Genomic DNA, 23,985 nt, shown 5'->3' with positions numbered 1-23,985 from the left:
GAGGTGACGGATGGGTAGAGGAGGTGGAAGAGGTGACGGATGGGGTAGAGGAGGTGGAAGAGGTGACGGATGGGTAGAGGAGGTGGAAGAGGTGACGGATGGGTAGAGGAGGTGGAAGAGGTGACGGATGGGTAGAGGAGGTGACGGATGGGTAGAGGAGGTGACGGATGGGTAGAGGAGGTGGAAGAGGTGACGGATGGGTAGAGGAGGTGACAGGTGGAGGAGGAAGAGGTGACGGATGGGTGGAGGAGGAGGTTACAGGTGGTAAATGTCACAGTGAGCCAAGTCAAAACAACTGAATGATTTTAGGGATGTATTTGATGGCACCATTAGACTCATCCTCTTACAGCAAGTCAAGTCCCCTTTCAATAAGTTACCCTTTCTTTACAGTATGTGTTAGCATAAGGAGTTGCCTCTCTTTCTCTCATCTTCCCTTTATCTTTCCTTTCGGCTTCAGTATTGACAAAGTATTGTGATTTTAGACTAAATACTGTATACTGTGTAGTAGAAAAAGTGTGTGTGTGTTTGCTTCTTGAGTCTCATCTAAGGGAGTGCCAATACACACATTTCTATGTGACAAAGACAAAACACGCTTCATTTTTTAATCTACTTTAATTGGTGTTTCTAGAAAAACATCCTGTTTCTGATGTCTAGTAAGGATTATAAAAATGCAAGTGAAGGTTAACGTTGAGGTAAAGCACTAATTTACAAAACAAAAATGCCATTAGTCAGAGTTGCTGTATATTAGCCAAAGGTGGTCTTTCATAATAAGAAACTGACAATCTAGATGACATTTTATATGTGACTACAACTGCTACCATGGAAACTGGATTGAGTGACTTCAGAAAGGAAAGTCATGAGCTGCCAGTAACCCATGTTAAGCCCTGAGTGGGGACAGTTGAAAGAACTTTGTGTTGTACAATGTCAACCTACAGTGTCTCTAGGTTGCTTGAGCTATGTCCTTTCAAATGTAAGGTGGCAACACTTCAAATATGGAACATGATGACACTGTATTGAAACATGCACCATTGTTCATTATCAATGGGTTTCTCTCAATGTGTTGGTAAAGATACAAGAGTTCAGCTAGGTGTTAAAATAAACGTTCAGTATACGAAGAGCTTTGACACAGAAGCTTTTCTGGGTGTGTGTCAGTTGTCTGTGCTTTCCCCTGCTGCAGTCATGAGTGTACCTCCATCTCTGCTCCAGAGGACAGCCTTTCTCTTCCGGGTCAACGGGAGGTCATTGTCTGGTCGACACAAGTGGAGGAAATGCTGGGGAGTTGAGGGGAAAGTCAGCACATCAACATGTCAACTTTAGTGGTTGTTGGTTTCTTCAATAATTTATAGTGAATTAATAATACCTACCCACTCACTTTACAAAAATCATTTAAGATCTATATGTCCTCCAATTTGACCCTCTAAACATAATTATTCTATGACCAATCCACAAAGGAAACCTGAGTTTAAACTCCAGTCACAGGGCAGTCCCACTCTCACCTCTCTAAGGCTGCCTGTCACAGGGCAGTCCCACTCAAATCAAATCAAATCAAATTTTATTTGTCACATACACATGGTTAGCAGATGTTAATGCGAGTGTAGCGAAATGCTTGTGCTTCTAGTTCCGACAATGCAGTAATAACGAGCAAGTAATCTAACTAACAATTCCAAAAAAACTACTGTCTTATACACAGTGTAAGGGGATAAAGAATATGTACATAAGGATATATGAATGAGTGATGGTACAGAGCAGCATAGGCAAGATACAGTAGATGATATCGAGTACAGTATATACATATGAGATAAGTATGTAAACCAAGTGGCATAGTTAAAGTGGCTAGTGATACATGTATTACATAAGGATGCAGTCGATGATATAGAGTACAGTATCAACGTATGCGTATGAGATGAACAATGTAGGGTAAGTAACATTATATAAGGTAGCATTGTTTAAAGTGGCTAGTGATATATTTACATCATTTCCCATCAATTCCCATGATTAAAGTGGCTGGAGTAGAGTCAGTGTCATTGACAGTGTGTTGGCAGTAGCCACTCAATGTTAGTGGTGGCTGTTTAACAGTCTGATGGCCTTGAGATAGAAGCTCTTTTTCAGTCTCTCGGTCCCAGCTTTGATGCACCTGTACTGACCTCGCCTTCTGGATGACAGCGGGGTGAACAGGCAGTGGCTCGGGTGGTTGATGTCCTTGATGATCTTTATGGCCTTCCTGTAGCATCGGGTGGTGTAGATGTCCTGGAGGGCAGGTAGTTTGCCCCCGGTGATGCGTTGTGCAGACCTCACTACCCTCTGGAGAGCCTTACGGTTGAGGGCGGTGCAGTTGCCATACCAGGCGGTGATACAGCCCGCCAGGATGCTCTCGATTGTGCATCTGTAGAAGTTTGTGAGTGCTTTTGGTGACAAGCCGAATTTCTTCAGCCTCCTGAGGTTGAAGAGGCGCTGCTGCGCCTTCCTCACGATGCTGTCTGTGTGAGTGGACCAATTCAGTTTGTCTGTGATGTGTATGCCGAGGAACTTAAAACTTGCTACCCTCTCCACTACTGTTCCATCGATGTGGATGGGGGTGTTCCCTCTGCTGTTTCCTGAAGTCCACAATCATCTCCTTAGTTTTGTTGACGTTGAGTGTGAGGTTATTTTCCTGACACCACACTCCGAGGCCCTCACCTCCTCCCTGTAGGCCGTCTCGTCGTTGTTGGTAATCAAGCCTACCACTGTTGTGTCGTCCGCAAACTTGATGATTGAGTTGGAGCGTGCATGGCCACGCAGTCGTGGGTGAACAGGGAGTACAGGAGAGGGCTCAGAACGCACCCTTGTGGGGCCCCAGTGTTGAGGATCAGCGGGGAGGAGATGTTGTTGCCTACCCTCACCACCTGGGGGCGGCCCGTCAGGAAGTCCAGTACCCAGTTGCACAGGGCGGGGTCGAGACCCAGGGTCTCGAGCTTGATGACGAGCTTGGAGGGTACTATGATGTTGAATGCCGAGCTGTAGTCGATGAACAGCATTCTCACATAGGTATTCCTCTTGTCCAGATGGGTTAGGGCAGTGTGCAGTGTGGTTGAGATTGCATCGTCTGTGGACCTATTTGGGCGGTAAGCAAATTGGAGTGGGTCAAGGGTGTCAGGTAGGGTGGAGGTGATATGGTCCTTGACTAGTCTCTCAAAGCACTTCATGATGACGGATGTGAGTGCTACGGGCGGTAGTCGTTTAGCTCAGTTACCTTAGCTTTTTTGGGAACAGGAACAATGGTGGCCCTCTTGAAGCATGTGGGAACAGCAGACTGGTATAGGGATTGATTGAATATGTCCGTAAACACACCGGCCAGCTGGTCTGCGCATGCTCTGAGGCGCGGCTGGGGATGCCGTCTGGGCCTGCAGCCTTGCGAGGGTTAACACGTTTAAATGTCTTACTCACTTCGGCTGCAGTGAAGGAGAGACCGCATGTTTCCGTTGCAGGCCGTGTCAGTGGCACTGTATTGTCCTCAAAGCGGGCAAAACAGTTATTTAGTCTGCCTGGGAGCAAGACATCCTGGTCCGTGACTGGGCTGGGTTTCTTCCTGTAGTCCGTGATTGACTGTAGACCCTGCCACATGCCTCTTGTGTCTGAGCCGTTGAATTGAGATTCTACTTTGTCTCTGTACTGGCTCTTAGCTTGTTTGATAGCCTTGCGGAGGGAATAGCTGCACTGTTTGTATTCAGTCATGTTACCAGACACCTTGCCCTGATTAAAAGCAGTGGTTCGTGCCTTCAGTTTCACACGAATGCTGCCATCAATCCACGGTTTCTGGTTAGGGAATGTTTTAATCGTTGCTATGGGAACGACATCTTCAACGCACGTTCTAATGAACTCGCACACCGAATCAGCGTATTCGTCAATGTTGTTGTCTGACGCAATACGAAACATCTCCCAGTCCACGTGATGGAAGCAGTCTTGGAGTGTGGAGTCAGCTTGGTCGGACCAGCGTTGGACAGACCTAAGCGTGGGAGCTTCTTGTTTTAGTTTCTGTCTGTAGGCAGGGATCAACAAAATGGAGTCGTGGTCAGCTTTTCCGAAAGGGGGGCGGGGCAGGGCCTTATATGCGTCGCGGAAGTTAGAGTAACAATGATCCAGGGTCTTTCCACCCCTGGTTGCGCAATCGATATGCTGATAAAATTTAGGGAGTCTTGTTTTCAGATTAGCCTTGTTAAAATCCCCAGCTACAATGAATGCAGCCTCCGGATAAATCGTTTCCAGTTTGCAGAGAGTTAAATAAAGTTCGTTCAGAGCCATCGATGTGTCTGCTTGGGGGGGATATATACGGCTGTGATTATAATCGAAGAGAATTCTCTTGGTAGATAATGCGGTCTACATTTGATTGTGAGGAATTCTAAATCAGGTGAACAGAAGGATTTGAGTTCCTGTATGTTTCTTTCATCACACCATGTCACGTTGGCCATAAGGCATACGCCCCCGCCCCTCTTCTTACCAGAAAGATGTTTGTTTCTGTCTGCGCGATGCGTGGAGAAACCCGCTGGCTGCACCGCTTCGGATTGCGTCTCTCCAGTTAGCCATGTTTCCGTGAAGCAGAGAACGTTACAGTCTCTGATGTCCCTCTGGAATGCTACTCTTGCTCGGATTTCATCAACCTTGTTGTCAAGAGACTGGACATTGGTAAGAAGAATGCTAGGGAGTGGTGCACGATGTGCCCGTCTCCGGAGTCTGACCAGAAGACCGCTTCGTTTCCCTCTTTTTCTGAGTCGTTTTTTTTTTTGGTCGCTGCATGTGATCCACTCCGTTACACTGGTTGTAAGGCAGAACACAGGATCCGCATCGCGAAAAACATATTCTTGGTCGTACTGATGGTGAGTTGACGCTGATCTTATATTCAGTAGTTCTTCTCGGCTGTATGTAATGAAACCTAAGATGACCTGGGGTACTAGTGTAAGAAATAACACGTAAAAAAACAAAAAACTGCATAGTTTCCTAGGAACGCGAAGCGAGGCGGCCATCTCTGTCGGCGCCGGAAGTACCGGGGGTGTGACTAGGACAAACACACTCTCACCTGTCTAAGGCTGCCTGTCACAGGGCAGTCCCACTCTCACCTCTCTAAGGCTGCCTGTCACAGGGAAGTCCCACTCTCACCTCTCTAAGGCTGCCTGTCACAGGACAGTCCCACTCTCACCTCTCTAAGGCTGCCTGTCACAGGACAGTCCTACTCTCACCTCTCTAAGACTGCCTGTCACAGGACAGTCCCACTCTCACCTCTCTAAGGCTGCCTGTCCCGGTGCAGATCTGCAGCAGGGCCCACCCGGGGACCAGGACGATGGAGGAGAGGGCCAACAGCCAGCCCAGAACATACACCCATCCTGGGTACACATACCAGCGGTTGAAGGTCAGGGGCTGGTACTCCACCAGAGAGCAGATGAACGACACCTGGGAGAGACGAGGGAATGAGGATTTCTTCAACATTAATGCTTTTAACTTCTAGAATAACTCCAGATCAGTCCTTGTTGACGTGAACATAGTTGCTTGTGTAAAGCAAGTGAACGTCCAAATGCAACAGGTACCATTTGGCAAAACATGAATTTGTAAAATATTGCATTGTGATAGTGCCATCTCCTGGTACCTTAGAGGATTGCACAATGTGAGTCTTGCTTGCCGTTACTGTCTATCAAAGCCTGAAACTCACCAGAGAAACCAGAGGGGTCAGGTAGAGCCAGCAGAGCTTGAAGACGGGGTTAGGCCTCATCCCTGTCATGTCCTCTATTACGCCATACATACGCTCTGCACCTGGTGGGCAAGATTGGGTGCACGTTAATGACATTATCGACATTGTTGTATTGATACCAGGTTTATCATCTCAATAAGATTGATAGTGGAATGATACTGGTTTACCATTCTATAGGATTCTATGGCACTACAGTGTTTATCTTTTAAATATATTTTATAAATGATATTTTTTATTCAACAGAAATCATTGACAGAAATGTATTCCAGGTTAGTTCACATCAGCCTCACCAAATATCCATCCCATGGCCAGGGACTCGAACACAGAGAGGAAGAGCAAACAGGTTCCATTACAGGCATAGTAGTCAAACAGCTGGAACACATACATCCCACCCTGGGGACAGGAGGAGAGAGGTGTGACTAGGACAAACACTCTCTTTAAGTAGATCACAGAGATCTGGAACACATACATCCCACCCTGGTGACAGGAGGAGAGAGGTGTGACTAGGACAAACACTCTCTTTAAGTAGATCACAGAGATCTGGAACACATACATCCCACCCTGGGGACAGGAGGAGAGAGGTGTGACTAGGACAAACACTCTCTTTAAGTAGATCACAGAGATCTGGAACACATACATCCCACCCTGGGGACAGGAGGAGAGAGGTGTGACTAGGACAAACACTCTCTTTAAGTAGATCACAGAGATCTGGAACACATACATCCCACCCTGGGGACAGGAGGAGAGAGGTGTGACTAGGACAAACACTCTCTTTAAGTAGATCACAGAGATCTGGAACATATACATCCCACCCTGGGGACAAGAGGAGAGAGGTGTGACTAGGACAAACACTCTTTTTATTTATTTATTTTATTTTTTTGAATATTTTATTTTTGCATTTTTCAATTAAGAACATTCAAAACAAGTGAAAAGATATTAGACAACGATAGGACAAAGTGACAGTAACAGACGAGCGTAACAAAAATAAATAATAATCATAATTATATAAACAAACATACAATAAGAAAAGAAAAATAAAATGAGACAATGGATCACCTGCCGTAGGCTACATATTATACATTACGTGTGAAACATTGTGAAGATTATATATAGATTCAATCAATGTGATGTGGGGGGAGATTCTCCATATAGTCAATAAAAGGTTGCCAAATTCTGTAAAATGTCTTTAACTTATTCCTCAAGCAGTAAGTGATTTTTCTCCAAAGGGTACAACTATTAACTTCCGATAGCCACATTGCAACTGGCAGGGAGGAATCCAAGTTCCATTTCAAGGCAATACATTTCTTGGCAATCGCTAGCAATATTTCTGTTAGCTTTATAGTACGGCTTTGCCTAAGATTGGTGTTAGTAAAGTTACCCAGTAGACAGACCTCTGGGTCTAAAGGGAATGCAACCCCGTGAATTGAGGATATGGTATAGCATACCCCCTGCCAGAAACCGTGTAGTTTTGAACACTGCCAAGTGGAATGGAGGAATGTTCCTTCATCTGAGCCACATCTAAAACATAGGGAGGAGATATATGGGTTGAACTTGTGCAGTCTAGATGGGGTGATATAGAGCTGATGGAGGAAATTAAACTGGATCAGTCTGTATCTGGAGTTCAATGTGGATGTAACACCATCCCTGCATAGGTCACGCCATAGATCCTCATCAAGATCAACACCCAGATCTTTTCCCCATCTAAGTCGGGGTTTATCTAGCCCAGGCAGTGTTAGTCCTGACATAAGAGCATTGTAAACACGGGAAATGGCCTTGAACAGTGGTTGGTCTGCGTAGCAGAGTTGTTCAAAAGGTGACATCTTAGGTAGGTTCCATTGTCCCTTGAGAGTCACCCTAATAAAGTTTCGTAGTTGTAGGTAGCTAAAGAAGTCCCTGTTAGGCAAGTGGTATTTCTGTTTCAGCTGATCAAAAGACATAAGAACTCCCTCCTCGTAACAATGTTCCAGAAAGTTACTATTCTGGAAAAACATAGGGATCAATCGATTGTTCCATAAAGGGGTTTTAGGGAAAGGAATCCCCCTCGTCCGAACAGCTCATGCAGTTTGCACCATGCCAGGACAGAATGTATGATTAAAGGGTTGTCTGTGATGGTTTTTATAGATTTTCTGTCCCATTTGTAAAACAATTCTGCTCCAGTGTCATCATTTACCTCAAGCTTTTCAATGTTCAACCATGAGGGACAGGGACCATTGTCAAACCTCTGAGCCAGAAACCTAGACTGTGCAGCCCAGTAGTACATTCTAAAATTGGGGAGGTTTAAGCCCCCTTGACTGTAATCAAGGGTCAGTTTATCCAGGCCAACCCTAGGGGTTTTGCAGTGCCAGATAAACCGTCTGGTCAGCTTGTTGAGAGAGGAAAAAATGCTGCGGGAACAGGGATAGGGAGAGATTGAAACAGATATAGAAACCTGGGCAGGACATTCATTTTAATTACATTGATTCTACCCAGTAGAGTGAGAGGTAAGTCCATCCATTTACAAAGGTCAACCTCCACCTTTTGCAACAAACTGGCCAGATTGAGTTTATAGAGGATGTTCAGATTACCATCCACCATTATGCCCAAATATGTGAAGCCCATAGGCGACCATCTAAAAGGAAACTTGTGCTTGATGGTATGATGGTCAAAGACAGACAACGGTAAGATTTCGCTTTTATCAAAATTGACCTTATATCCAGAGAAAGAACTATAACACTGTAGTAGGATCTGCAAGTGAGAGAGGGAGTGTTCTGGGTTTGTTAGAAATAAGATAAGGTCGTCCGCAAAGAGTGATAATTTATGGGTATGGGGGCCCACCTCAAAGCCATGTATGTCAGGGCACGTTCTAATAGCCTCAGCCAACGGTTCGATGGCGAGGGCAAAGAGGTGGGGGCTAATTGGGCAACCTTGTCTGTTCTCCCTATAAAGAGGGAAAGAGGAGGAAGTAATCCCATTGGTAGCAATCCTAGCTTTAGGAGATTTGTAGAGTGATTTTATCAACTTTACAAACACGGTACCTAAACCGAACTTTTCCAAGACGCGAAAGCGGTATGGCCATTCAACCCTATCAAAGGCCTTTTCAGCGTAGAGGGAGACTGCGACACTAGGTATTTTGTTTTTGTTAGCAAGGTGAATTATATCAAAGAACCTTCTGAGATTATTGGAGGACAATCTATTAATTATGAAGCCAGTCTGATCTGGGTTGACCAACAGGGGAAGACATGACTCCAGTCTCTTAGATAGCATCTTGGTGACCAGTTTACAATCTGTGTTAAGGAGAGAGATTGGTCTATAGGAGGTGCACTTTAGCGGGTTTTTCCCTTTCTTGTGGATTACAGTAATCACTGCTTGAGAGAAGGACTCTGGAAAGCAGTTGTCTTCTCTGGCTTTTTAAGTACCTCCATAAGGTAGGGGACCAACAGCTCCCTAAATTCTTTATAGAACTCTGGAGGGAAGCCATCCTCCCCAGGAGATTTATTAGAAGGTAAGGATTTAATGGCCTCCAACAATTCAGGAACTGACAAGTGTTCACTCAGGCGCTCGCTGTCTTCCCCTGACAGGCATGGGAGGTTGAGAGAGGAGAGAAAGGAGTCGATCTCTGATAGATCATCGCCTGATTGGGAAGTGTAGAGGTCTTCATAGTATTTCTTAAAAGTATTATTAATTTCAGTAGGGTCGAAAGATATCTCATTAGTAAGAGTTTCTATGGCATTAATTGTCCTCTTACTTTCCTCTGCTTTCAGTTGCCATGCCAATACTTTGTGAGCTTTCTCTCAAGCTCGTAATAACGCTGTTTTGATTTAGTGATGGCCCTCTCAGCTTGATATGTGTTCAGAATATTATATTTCAGTTTTTATTTACCAAAAGCCTGTATAGATCTTTAGTTGGGCCTCTTTGGTAGGTTCTCTCGAGCTCTGAGATTTCAGATTCAAGGGCACTCAGTTCCGCACCGTGTTTTCTCTTCAGCCCTTTAGTATAGGAAATAATCTGTCCCCTCAGATAGGCCTTCAATGTGTCCCAAAGAATGAAGCTGTCAGGAGCAGAGGGTTTGTTTGTCAAAGTAAAAATATTGATCTGCTCTTTGATGAATGCACAAAATTCAGGTTGCTTTAGGAGTGTAGAATTGAGTCTCCATCTATATGCTCCATTTACCTTGGTAGGAATGGAGATTGATAATACCAGAGGAGAATGGTCACTAAGCAATCTGGGGAGATACTCGACATCTAACATTGGCGTAAACTAAAACCTGCGAGATATCTAAATTGAAAACAAACGTTGTGAATAGATATTTATGGCTGAATATTTACTGCCCACGGTAAGGGATGTTTGAGCCTCTTTTCGAAAGATTAACATAAATGAGGGGGAAAGCAGTGGGCCTAAGCCCATTTATTTTTTCGCCCAGTAGATATGGACTAAACCAAAATATACTCTCCTGTAAATGTAATAGAACTCACCCCGGAAAGATACGGTTAGTTGAAAATGTACAAATCAATTATAGTGACCGGGAGATACCAGCAGTTCAATCCGGAAAAGAGAAAACAAACGAACTGCATTTTATCCCCCAGAGAGACCGTCCTGGCTCAGACGTTGTTCAGTTCTTTGAGAAAAGTGTGCACTTCTCCCGGTGTGTTGAAGAGATGGCTTCGGCCTTTGTACTGAACTTTCATCCGTGCAGGGTGGATGAGGTAGCCGGTGATGTTCTTCTCCTTCAGTGCTTCGGCGGCAGGTCTGAACTGCTTGCGACGTCTGGCGAGGTCCGCGCTTATATCTGGGAAAAGGCTGACCCTCTTTCCATCGATGGTGATGTCCCCTTTGGCTCTTGCGAGTTGCAGTATCTTCTCTCTGTCTTGGAAACAGAAGAACCTGATCAGGACGGCTAGTGGGGGCTCATCTGGCCGGGGTTTCGACGCTGATGTTCTGTGGGCGAGTTCAATTTCCAGCGGCTTGGTGAAGTGGATTATGCCTAGGACACCTGGGATCCATTGAGTGAAGAAACGGACCGGGTCACGGCCCTTGCTGTCCTCTTTCAATCCCACCACACGGATATTACTACGTCTACTCTGGTTCTCCATCTGATCTACCTTGTTTTTGAGGTAGGCATTGTCCTTTTGCAGTTGTTTCAAGACCTGGTCATGTCTAGCGATGGTATCTTCAACTGTGCTAATGCGCAACTCTGCCTCAGTCGTTCTCAAAAGGAGATTCATTCATGGAGGATTTCAGGTCGTCAATGGAAGAATGGAGTTCAGCCGATTTCTTATCAATTTTCAGAGAAAGACCTCTGTTACCATCCTGAATTTCCCGGAGGAGAGTAGCCAGCATGTCGGCAGGCTCGCAAGAGGCTGCTGAGAGCAACAGTCTGGAACTGTCGTCTGAGTTATGAGGGCTACTGCTAATCTTGCTAGCTGTAGCATTATCGTTATCTTGGGAATCAACAACGTTTTGGTCGTCCTTCTTGCCTCTCGGTCGGAGGTCCATGGCTCTTTGGGAAGGTAAGTACTTGAAAATTTATCAGCCGATGTTAGAATATTGTTTCAACGTTGGTATTTAGGTAAAAATAGAATAACTTTGAAGAGCTCGGTTTGTCAACGTCTGCTCAGCTCCGCGGCATCACGTGCTCTCCACAAACACTATCTTTAAGTAGATCACAGAGCTCTGGAACACATACATACCACCCTGGGGACAGGAGGAGAGAGGTGTGACTAGGACAAACACTCTCTTTAAGTAGATCACAGAGATCTGGAACACCATTCCTGGCATTTCTCTCTCTCTTCTCTCTCTCTCTGCTCTCTCTCTCTCTACCCTCTCTCTACCCTCTCTTTCTCTCTGACCTCCGTGACCATGATGAGTTGGAAGAAGAAGCAGGTGAGACAGAAGAAGAGGAGGAAGAGCTCCCTGCGCCCAGTCCTCCGCAGCACCGTGGGAAACAGGTCTGATACTGACGTCATCACCACCTCCATGGCAACAAACTGGATGGGGGAGGAATACAGAACACCTTTAAACTTTAGAGATGAATGTGTGAACTATTGTGTGTGGACTGTGTAGATAATAGCTAACCTGTGTATCCAGACCCAGTAGAATGATCATGATGAAGAAACAAGCAGCCCACATCTGAGGCAGGGGCATCATGGCTACTGCCTGGGGGTACGCTATGAACGCCAGCCCAGGACCTGAGAGAACCCAGTTTAAAATACAATGTATTTGTTTCACTTCATTTCATCCAAGTGTCCAACTGTCCTGAAAATAACAATAAAAACTAATTTGTGCAGTACCTGACTCCGCCACCTCCTCAATGGGGACGCCCTGTTCATGAGCCATGAACCCCAGGACTGAGAAGACTGCGAACCCAGCAACCACGCTGGTGACGCTGTTCAGCAAGCACAGCCACAGGCAGTCTCTGAAACATACACAGACACAACATTCGGTCAACACACACACAGTGTCAACACACACAGTGTCAACACACACAGTGTCAACACACACAGTGTCACCACACACAGTCATCACACAGTCACCACACACAGTGTGCTGATGAGTATAAGGACTCACTTGTAGCAGTTGTTGTTGTAGGTATTGTAGGAGCCCAGCACGGTTAAGGAGCCCACTCCCACACTGTAGGAGAAGAAGATCTGGGAGCCAGCCTCCATCCACACCTGGGGGTCAGAGAGCCGGTCTGGTTCAGGGTAGAGGTAGAACAGGACCCCCTGCAGGGCCCCTGGCAGAGTCAGGCCTCTGATCAGTAGTACCAGCAGCATCACGTAGGGGAAGGTAGCAGTGAAATATACAACCTAGAGAGAGAGCGTGTGTATGGATGGAGACAGGGAGAGGGTGTAAAATCACAAAGACAGAAAGCCATGAGAGAAAAAGGATAAGAGATTGTACTCTTTCAATGCTAAACAGAGCATATGCTGTGTGTGTGCATATGTGCTGTGCACAAAAACACACACCTTGCCTGTTGACTTGACCCCTTTCCAGATGCAGAAGTAGCAGATGACCCACATGACGATGAGACAGAGCAGCACCTCCCACCTGACACTGCCCACCTCCTCTATACCCCCGAGATGGCCAGCACACGACGCCTAGATGGATAGAGGGAGAGACACAGAGGGGAGAGACAGAGATAGGAGAGAAGCAGAGAGGGGAGAGAAGCAGAGAGGGGAGAGAAACAGAGAGGGGAGAGAAACAGAGAGGAGAAACAGAGAGGGGAGAAACAGAGAGGAGAGACAGCGAGAGGAGAAACAGAGAGAGAGAAACAGAAAGAGAGACAGAGGGGAGACAGAGAGGGGAGAAACAGAGAGGGGGAAACAGAGAGAGGGGGAGAAACAGAGAGAGGAGAAACAGAGGGGAGAGAAACAGAGAGAGAGGGATAGAGAGGGGAGAAACAGAGAGGGAGAGAGGGGGAAAACAGAGGAGAAGAAACAGAGAGAGAACAGAGAGGGAGAGACACAGAGGGGGAGAAACAGAAACAGAGAGGGGAGAGACACAGAGGGGGAGAGAAACAGAGAGGGGGAGAGACACAGAGATAGGAGAGAAACAGAGAGAGGAGGGACAGGGGGAGAAACAGAGTGAGAAGAAAACAGATAGGTGAGAGAGACAGAGAGAGGAGAAACAGAGAGCGGAGGGACAGAGAGGGGAGAGGAGAAACAGAGAGAAAGGAGGGACAGAGAGGGGGAGAGAGACAGAGAGAGGAAACAGACAGAGAGGAGAGAGAGACAGAGAGAGGAGAAACAGAGAGAGAGGGACAGAGAGAGGAGAAACAGAGAGAGGAGAAACAGAGAGAGGAAAAACAGAGAGGAGAAACAGAGAGAATAATCAGAGAGAGGAGGGACAGAGAGGGGAGAGAAAAACAGAGAGAGGGAAACAGAGAGGGGGAGAAACAGAGAGAGAAACAGAGGGACAGAGAGGGGAGAGAGAAAAACAGACAGGGGTGAAACAGAGAGAGGAGAAACAGAGAGGGAGGGACAGAGAGAGGGTGAGACAGAGAGGGGAAACAGAGAAAAACAGAGAGAGGAGAAACAGAGAGAGGAGGGACAGAGAGGGGAGAAACAGAGAGAGAAACAGAGAGAACAGAGAGGGGAAACAGAGAGACAGAGAGGAAGAAACAGAGAGGGAGAGAGAAACAGAGAGGGGGGAGAAAGAGAGAGGAGAAACAGAGAGAGGAGGGACAGAGAGAGGGTGAGACAGAGAGAGGAGGAGAGACAGAGAGAGAAAAACAGAGAGAGACAGAGAAAGAAGAAAACAGAGCTAGGAGAAACAGAGGAGACAGGAGGGACAGAGAGAGAAGAAGGACAGAGTAGGTGACAGAGGGAGATGGGTGAGAAACAGAGAGAGGAGAGACAGAGAGGGGGTGAGAGGGACAGAGAAGGGTTGAGACAGAGAGAGGGAGAGAGACAGAGGGAGGAGGGACAGAGAGGGGACAGAGAGACAGAGCTAGGAGAAACAGAGAAACAGAGAGAGTAGAGGACAGAGTAGGTGAGAGGGAGATGGGTGAGAAACAGAGAGAGGAGAGACAGAGAGAGAGGTTACAGAGAAGGGTTGAGACAGAGAGGAGAGACAGAGGGAGGAGGGACAGAGGGGGGTGAGACAGAGAGATGGGTGAGAAACAGAGAGAGGAGAGACAGAGAGGAGGGACAGACAGAGAGATGGGTTAGAAACACAGAGAGGAGGGACAGACAGGGGGGAGACAGACAGAGAGAGGGTGAGACAGAGATGGGTGAGAAAGAGAGAGGCGAGACAGAGAGAGGAGACAGAGAGGGAGGGACAGAGAGAGAGAGGAGGGACAGAGAGATGGGTTAGAAACAGAGAGAGGAGAGAGAGAGAGAGAGGAGGGACAGAGAGGGGGTGAGACAGAGAGATGGGTGAGAAACAGAGAGGGGAGAGAGAGGGGGAGGGACAGAGAGATGGGTGACAGAGAGAGGGGGACAGAGAAACAGAGAGAGGAGGGACAGACAGAGAGGGGGGTGAGAAACAGAGAGAGGAGGGACAGAGAGAGGAGGGACAGAGAGAGGAGTGTCACAGAGAGGGGGTGAGAAAGAGAGAGGAGGGACAGAGAGGGGGTGAGAAACAGCAGCAACTCCCACGTGGCACTGCCCACCTCCCCTTTACCCCCAGATGACCAGCACACGACGCCTAGAGAAAGAGACTTGTGGAGAATGTAGACAGACTGACATGGTCTTTTATTTTGTAGCCAACTGGAAGATCAAGATATGTTGAATCCGTAAACTTACTCCCAGAATTCAGTGGCTGCAGAGGTTGAGTTATTCTGTCCAGTCCAATTGAAAGTACGGTTTTGAGAGGAGAAGTCAACACAGTCATCTAATGGGGAAGAGAGAACATAATGTTTTTGTTGTTTTAATATTATATTTTTGTATTTTTATATTAAGAACATTCAAAACAAAAGTGAAAAGATATTAGACAACGATAGGACAAAGTGACAGTAACAGACGAGCGTAACAAAATAATAATAATAATTATTATTATTATATAAACAAACATACAATAAGAAAAAAAATAACAATGAGACAATGGATCACCTGTCGTAGGCTACATATTATACATTACGTGTGAAACATTGTGAGGATTATATATAGATTCAATCAATGTGATGTGGGGAGATTCTCCATATAGTCAAATAAAGGTTGCCAAATTCTGTAAAATGTCTTTAACTTATTCCTCAAGCAGTAAGTGATTTTTCTCCAAAGGGTACAACTATTAACTTCCGATAGCCACATTGCAACTGGCAGGGAGGAATCCAATTTCCATTTCAAGGCAATATATTTCTTGGCAATCGCTAGCAATATTTCTGTTAGCTTTATAGTACGGCTTTGCCTAAGATTGGTGTTAGTAAAGTTACCCAGTAGACAGACCTCTGGGTCTAAAGGGAATGCAACCCCGTGAATTGAGGATATGGTATAGCATACCCCCTGCCAGAAACCGTGTAGTTTTCAACACTGCCAAGTGGAATGGAGGAATGTTCCTTCATCTGAGCCACATCTAAAACATAGGGAGGAGATATATGGGTTGAACTTGTCCAGTCTAGATGGGGTGATATAGAGCTGATGGAGGAAATTAAACTGGATCAGCCTGTATCTGGAGTTCAATGTGGATGTAACACCATCCCTGCATAGGTCACTCCATAGATCCTCATCAAGATCAACACCCAGATCTTTTCCCCATCTAAGTCGGGGTTTATCTAGCCCAGGCAGTGTTAGTCCTGACATAAGAGCATTGTAAACACGGGAAATGGCCTTGAACAGTGGTTGGTCTGCGTAGCAGAGTTGTTCAAAAGGTGACATCTTAGGTAGGTTCCATTGTCCCTTGAGAGTCACCCTAATAAAGTTTCGTAGTTGTAGGTAGCTAAAGAAGTCCCTGTTAGGCAAGTGGTATTTCTGTTTCAGCTGATCAAAAGACATAAGAACTCCCTCCTCGTAACAATGTTCCAGAAAGTTACTATTCTGGAAAAACATAGGGATCAATCGATTGTTCCATAAAGGGGTTTTAGGGGAAAGGAATCCCCCTCGTCCGAACAGCTCATGCAGTTTGCACCATGCCAGGACAGAATGTATGATTAAAGGGTTGTCTGTGATGGTTTTTATAGATTTTCTGTCCCATTTGTAAAACAATTCTGCCCCAGTGTCATCATTTACCTCAAGCTTTTCAATGTTCAACCATGAGGGAGAGGGACCATTGTCAAACCTCTGAGCCAGAAACCTAGACTGTGCAGCCCAGTAGTACATTCTAAAATTGGGGAGGTTTAAGCCCCCTTGACTGTAATCAAGGGTCAGTTTATCCAGGCCAACCCTAGGGGTTTTGCAGTGCCAGATAAACCGTCTGGTCAGCTTGTCGAGAGAGGAAAAAAATGCTGCGGGAACAGGGATAGGGAGAGATTGAAACAGATATAGAAACCTGGGCAGGACATTCATTTTAATTACATTGATTCTACCCAGTAGAGTGAGAGGTAAGTCCATCCATTTACAAAGGTCAACCTCCACCTTTTGCAACAAACTGGCCAGATTGAGTTTATAGAGGATGTTCAGATTACCATCCACCATTATGCCCAAATATGTGAAGCCCATAGGCGACCATCTAAAAGGAAACTTGTGCTTGATGGTATGATGGTCAAAGACAGACAACGGTAAGATTTCGCTTTTATCAAAATTGACCTTATATCCAGAGAAAGAACTATAACACTGTAGTAGGATCTGCAAGTGAGAGAGGGAGTGTTCTGGGTTTGTTAGAAATAAGATAAGGTCGTCCGCAAAGAGTGATAATTTATGGGTATGGGGGCCCACCTCAAAGCCATGTATGTCAGGGCACGTTCTAATAGCCTCAGCCAACGGTTCGATGGCGAGGGCAAAGAGGTGGGGGCTAATTGGGCAACCTTGTCTGTTCTCCCTATAAAGAGGGAAAGAGGAGGAAGTAATCCCATTGGTAGCAATCCTAGCTTTAGGAGATTTGTAGAGTGATTTTATCAACTTTACAAACACGGTACCTAAACCGAACTTTTCCAAGACGCGAAAGAGGTATGGCCATTCAACCCTATCAAAGGCCTTTTCAGCGTAGAGGAGACTGCGACACTAGGTATTTTGTTTTTGTTAGCAAGGTGAATTATATCAAAGAACCTTCTGAGATTATTGGAGGACAATCTATTAATTATGAAGCCAGTCTGATCTGGGTTGACCAACAGGGGAAGACATGACTCCAGTCTCTTAGATAGCATCTTGGTGACCAGTTTACAATCTGTGTTAAGGAGAGAGATTGGTCTATAGGAGGCGCACTTTAGCAGGGTTTTCCCTTTCTTGTGGATTACAGTAATCACTGCTTGAGAGAAGGACTCTGGAAAGCAGTTGTCTTCTCTGGCTTTTTTAAGTACCTCCATAAGGTAGGGGACCAACAGCTCCCTAAATTCTTTATAGAACTCTGGAGGGAAGCCATCCTCCCCAGGAGATTTATTAGAAGGTAAGGATTTAATGGCCTCCAACAATTCAGGAACTGACAAGTGTTCACTCAGGCGCTCGCTGTCTTCCCCTGACAGGCATGGGAGGTTGAGAGAGGAGAGAAAGGAGTCGATCTCTGATAGATCATCGCTTGATTGGGAAGTGTAGAGGTCTTCATAGTATTTCTTAAAAGTATTATTAATTTCAGTAGGGTCGAAAGATATCTCATTAGTAAGAGTTTCTATGGCATTAATTGTCCTCTTACTTTCCTCTGCTTTCAGTTGCCATGCCAATACTTTGTGAGCTTTCTCTCCAAGCTCGTAATAACGCTGTTTTGATTTAGTGATGGCCCTCTCAGCTTGATATGTGTTCAGAATATTATATTTCAGTTTTTTATTTACCAAAAGCCTGTATAGATCTTTAGTTGGGCCTCTTTGGTAGGTTCTCTCGAGCTCAGAGATTTCAGATTCAAGGGCACTCAGTTCCGCACCGTGTTTTCTCTTCAGCCCTTTAGTATAGGAAATAATCTGTCCCCTCAGATAGGCCTTCAATGTGTCCCAAAGAATGAAGCTGTCAGGAGCAGAGGGTTTGTTTGTCAAAGTAAAAATATTGATCTGCTCTTTGATGAATGCACAAAATTCAGGTTGCTTTAGGAGTGTAGAATTGAGTCTCCATCTATATGCTCCATTTACCTTGGTAGGAATGGAGATTGATAATACCAGAGGAGAAATGGTCACTAAGCAATCTGGGGAGATACTCGACATCTAACACTCTATGAAACAGTTGTGTCGAAAGTAAAAGGTTATCTATGCGTGTGTGTGTCTTGTGTGGGTGTGAATAAAAAGAGTAGTCCCTATCCTGTGGGTGCAACTGTCTCCAGATGTCTAGTAAATTGAGATCTTTCATGAATGACATGGTGAGCTTGCCGGCTTTGGTAAGAAGTGAGGGTTTATCAGAAGACCTATCAAGAACTGTATCTAAGCAAAAATTAAAATCTCCTCCAACCAGTAGCCATCCTGGTGGTGCTTGAGCAACCTGAAGGAAGACATTCTGAATAAATATATGGTCATCGAAGTTAGGAGCATAAATATTCAATAGGGTCCAAGACTCTGAAAACATATGCCCCTGCACCAAAACAAACCTGCCAGAAGGATCAGAGATGGTGTTGTTGACGCAGAAGGGGATGTGTCTACTTATCAAAATTGCAGTTCCTCTTGCTTTGGAGTTAAAAGAGGATGCAAAAACTTGTCCTACCCATTCCCTCTTCAATTTCTTGTGTTTACTGGCTGTAAGATGTGTTTCTTGTAAAAACACAATGTCAGCCTTTAATTTCTTAAGGTATGTATAGAATCTGTTCCTTTTAATCGGGCTGTTAAGACCTTTTACGTTGAATGTGACATATTTTAGTGGATTAAGCATAGGTTGGGTTTCAAATATGTAACTGAATAGAAATCTATCATATGCAGATCATTAGGAAATGTTTCAACTTTGGTTTGAGCACAAAAGTGACCTGTGTCTCTCTTTAGGAAGGAGACAATAAACATAGAAAAAAGGAAGAAAAACATAATAAAAATCCCACCCACCCTGATTAGACTAAAACAACAATCCCAACAATCAAACATGAATACACTTGTAGAGACACGTTGCTGCTCGCTTTCCATCTGGCTCTTACTAGCTAAACCTTGGCGTAAACTAAAACCTGTGAGATCTCTGAATTGAAAACAAACGTTGTGAATAGATATTTATGGCTGAATATTTACTGCCCACGGTAAGGGATGTTTGAGCCTCTTTTCGAAAGATTAACATAAATGAGGGGGAAAGCAGTGGGCCTAAGCCCATTTATTTTTTCGCCCAGTAGATATGGACTAAACCAAAATATACTCTCCTGTAAATAGAACTCACCCCGGAAAGATACGGTTAGTTGAAAATGTACAAATCAATAATAGAACTCACCCAATCCGGAAAGATACGGTTAGTTGAAAATGTACAAATCAATTATAGTGACTTATCGGGAGATACCAGCAGTTCAATCCCCCAGAGGACCGTCCTGGCTCAGAGAAAACAAACCGTCCTGGCTCAGCATTTTATCCCCCAGAGAGACCGTCCTGGCTCAGACGTTGTTCAGTTCTTTGAGAAAAGTGTGCACTTCTCCCCCAGGTGTGTTGAAGAGATGGCTTTTATCCCCCAGAGAGACCTTTGTACTGAACTTTCATCCGTGCAGGGTGGATGAGGTCCCCCAGAGAGACCTTCCTGGCTGATGTTCTTCTCCTTCAGTGCTTTTATCCCCCAGAGCGGGCAGGTCTGAACTGAGAGACCGTTGCTCAGACGTCTTATCCCCCAGAGAGACCTCCTGGTTCAGACGCTTATATCTGGGAAAAGGCTGACCCTCTTTCCATCGATGGTGATGTCCCCTTTGGCTCTTGCGAGTTGCAGTATCTTCTCTCTGTCTTGGAAACAGAAGAACCTGATCAGGACGGCTAGTGGGGGCTCATCTGGCCGGGGTTTCGACGCTGATGTTCTGTGGGCGAGTTCAATTTCCAGCGGCTTGGTGAAGTGGATTATGCCTAGGACACCCGGGATCCATTGAGTGAAGAAACGGACCGGGTCACGGCCCTTGCTGTCCTCTTTCAATCCCACCACACGGATATTACTACGTCTACTCTGGTTCTCCATCTGATCTACCTTGTTTTTGAGGTAGGCATTGTCCTTTTGCAGTTGTTTCAAGACCTGGTCATGTCTAGCGATGGTATCTTCAACTGTGCTAATGCGCAACTCTGCCTCAGTCGTTCTCAAAAGGAGATTCATTCATGGAGGATTTCAGGTCGTCAATGGAAGAATGGAGTTCAGCCGATTTCTTATCAATTTTCAGAGAAAGACCTCTGTTACCATCCTGAATTTCCCGGAGGAGAGTAGCCAGCATGTCGGCAGGCTCGCAAGAGGCTGCTGAGAGCAACAGTCTGGAACTGTCGTCTGAGTTATGAGGGCTACTGCTAATCTTGCTAGCTGTAGCATTATCGTTATCTTGGGAATCAACAACGTTTTGGTCGTCCTTCTTGCCTCTCGGTCGGAGGTCCATGGCTCTTTGGGAAGGTAAGCACTTGACAATTTATCAGCCGATGATAGAATATTGTTTCAACGTTGTTATTTAGGTAAAAATAGAATAACTTTGAAGAGCTCGGTTTGTCAACGTCTGCTCAGCTCCGCGGCATCACGTGCTCCCGAGAACATAATGTTTACAACTAAAACTTGCTCTAACAATTCTTATGGTAAAGAACACCCTTTATGTTATAATTTTTTTACTATTTTACCAGGTGAGTTGACTGAGAATACATTCTCATTTACAGCAATGACCTGGGGAAAGTTACAAAACATAGTCAAAATACATACCAAAAACGTGAGTGAAATTCACCTGGAGGAGAGTTGGAGTACTACGTACCAATGGTGCAGCCGGCCCAGCGTACCTACCAGCGTTCCAGGGGCTGGTGCAGCCGGCCCAGGGTACCTACCAGCATTCCAGGGGCTGGTGCAGCCGGCCCAGGGTACCTACCAGCATTCCAGGGGCTGGTGCAGCTGACCCAGGGTACCAAACAGCGTTCCAGGGACTGGTGCAGCCGGCCCAGGGTACCTACCAGCGTTCCAGGGGCTGGTGCAGCCGGCCTAGGGTACCTACCAGCGTTCCAGGGGCTGGTGCAGCCGGCCCAGGGTACCTACCAGCGTTCAGGGGCTGGTGCAGCCGGCCCAGGGTACCTACCAGCGTTCCAGGGGCTGGTGCAGCCGGCCCAGTGTACATACCAGTGTTCCAGGGGTTGGTGCAGCCATCCCAGGGTACATACCAGTGTTCCAGGCGTTGGTGCAGCTTGCCCAGGGGAGCTGAGCGCTGAAGGAGAAAACCAGGTAGAATAGAGCCCAGGCCAAAATGATGATGTAACACATACAGCTGTAGAGGAGGATCAACTGCCCTGCATAGCCGATACCTGAGAGGGAGACACATTGACAGACTACATAACCAGATGATTTTCACATGGTCCTGAATGGACAGGTGTTACACTAACCCTAACTTTATCAAGAGTGAATTACCACACTTTCTTTCTGCCAAAGGTTGGGGAACAAGGCTCAGACCAACAGTTCCCACTCATCTTCCATCTCTTCAAAAAGGAACTTGATTACTTGATTACAAAAAGGAACTATTACTCCCCTCTCCCTCTAACAAAATGTAATAAAACCTTTCCTGCTCTAACACTTGTCTTTTCCTTCTAGCACTGACTTTGCTGATAGCTGCTCTACTGAATGAAAACATGTACTTACTATTACTGTGATATGTGTTTGTCTCACCTAGCCACCTTAAGCTGATTGGACTAACTATACGTTGCTCTGGATAAGAGCATTTGACTGAAATGAAAAATGTATATGTAAATGACAGAAGCATTTACCTTTGATCTGTGAGAAAGTGTCACCAGACTTGGCACTTGTTGTGCCTCCCGCCTGCTTACATGTTAACCCCTCTGTATTCACAAATGAACCTCTTCATGTCATTCTCATCCAGTGGCACCGAGGCCATAGGTGTCAGTGTTTTCGGCCTCCTAGAACGGCCATGGATTCCTTTCATTTGTCGTCAGGAGTTTGTGTCAACTTATTTAGGATTAATTGGAAATCCACCCTAATTACACAGTCCAATTCAGATGAATTGAAATAGTTTGAGCATCATGTATTCCTATGTTCTTCTGCCTGTCCTGTCTACAGCCCTGTTTCTGTGACTCCTCAGTGGGTGGGGGTGTCATCGTGTTGCCATGGTGCTCACCCTCGGCCAGTGGGCACAGCCTCTTCCAGCAGGTGATGCCCCCCTCCTGAGTGTACTGTCCCATGGCCGTCTCCAGCAGGAACAAGGGCACCCCGCAGGTAATCACAAACACCAGGTACGGCACCAGGAACGCCCCTGACAAATACACACCACCAGATCACTACATGAGAACAAAATGATAGCTACTATATAGCTACTATGAAGTACCTTATAGAAACAAGAAGAGAAATGCCATGCTTCCATACCATGGCTTTGTGATCTCTATACCTGGTCTGTACGAACGGTACTGTATCAAACATACTGTATGATACAGGGGTTTAAATGATCTAAGTTGCCTAATTTGATCAGCTGATCATCATTTGAAAAACAATGGCACCCTCTCCTTCATGGACTCACCTCCACCATTTTTGTAGCAGAGGTAGGGGAACCTCCACACGTTACCTAGTCCCACCACGTTCCCTGCTACGGCCAGAAGAAACTCCGTCTTGCTGCCCCAGTGACCTCTCTCCTCCTTCTTCACCTTCGCTGATCCCTCCTTCACTGCACATCCTTCCTTCACCATCACCAACATTTCCTTCTGACCCAGGTCGTCATCCTTTCTTTTTTCGCCCTCTATCCAGGCTTTTCCTTTTGTTCCATCTCTCTCATATGCCTGTCCGTCCATTGTGTTCTGAAGGCTGGTATCTATCCCAAGTTCAGCCAGCGTGACTGAAGCAGCAGGAGTCTGAAATGTACTCATTGACTCAGACAGACACATTCCAACTTCTACCGTTGCGTTTGGACGACTACAATCCTTCAATAAGTTACTGAGGCCTGAAAGGACCCTACTCAAAGACATGGGCTCTAGAGTCCATCAATAAGTTACTGAGGCCTGAAAGGACCCTACTCAAAGACATGGGCTCTAGAGTCCATCAATAAGTTACTGAGGCCTGAAAGGACCCTACTCAAAGACATGGGCTCTAGAGTCCATCAATAAGTTACTGAGGCCTGAAAGGACCCTACTCAAAGACATGGGCTCTAGAGTGCATCAATAAGTTACTGAGGCCTGAAAGGACCCTACTCAAAGACATGGGCTCTAGAGTGCATCAATAAATTAGCATGATGAGTTATGATTAACCTACATAATCTACTTAGGGTTCAAAACAATAAAATGTTCAAAGAAAGGGGAGGAATGGCATTCCAACTCCTTGCATTCACAAAGTTTTTAATTTAATTGAAATCAAAATGGGTTTTTTTCTCAACCATTAACACTCTGTTTTGTTCAACAGTGTGATCATGATTCCTGACAGACATGAAGGGGGAATTCCTAACTAGTCGAACCTGTCTGCTGTACGTGTAGGAGGAAAACTGACGTGCTACTCGGAGTCTGTGATGCAATCTTTGCAAGGGACCAATCAGTGTGTTGTACAACAAGGTAATGAGGCTTTGTCAACAAACCCACAGTAACAAAAGTGTGAATGGAAACTCGTCTCTTCACACTCAAGGTGCACACATCCATCTTCACATGAAGCTTATCTTGATTTGGGCTCTGCTTTGCAGCC

At 45.7% G+C, this 23,985-nt stretch overlaps 1 pseudogene; it reads right to left on the bottom strand.

The window, feature by feature from the left end:
* Positions 1–604: 604 nt before the first annotated feature.
* Positions 605–23,016, bottom strand: LOC112266194 (annotated as a pseudogene).
* Between the last annotated feature and the right edge of the window lie 969 nt (positions 23,017–23,985).

The sequence above is a fragment of the Oncorhynchus tshawytscha genome, linkage group LG13 (genome assembly GCF_018296145.1).
Source record: "Oncorhynchus tshawytscha isolate Ot180627B linkage group LG13, Otsh_v2.0, whole genome shotgun sequence".
In the NCBI taxonomy this organism is placed as follows: Eukaryota; Metazoa; Chordata; class Actinopteri; order Salmoniformes; family Salmonidae; genus Oncorhynchus; species Oncorhynchus tshawytscha.
Note: the sequence above shows the minus strand (reverse complement) of the source record. Positions and strands in the feature narration are given on the sequence as shown.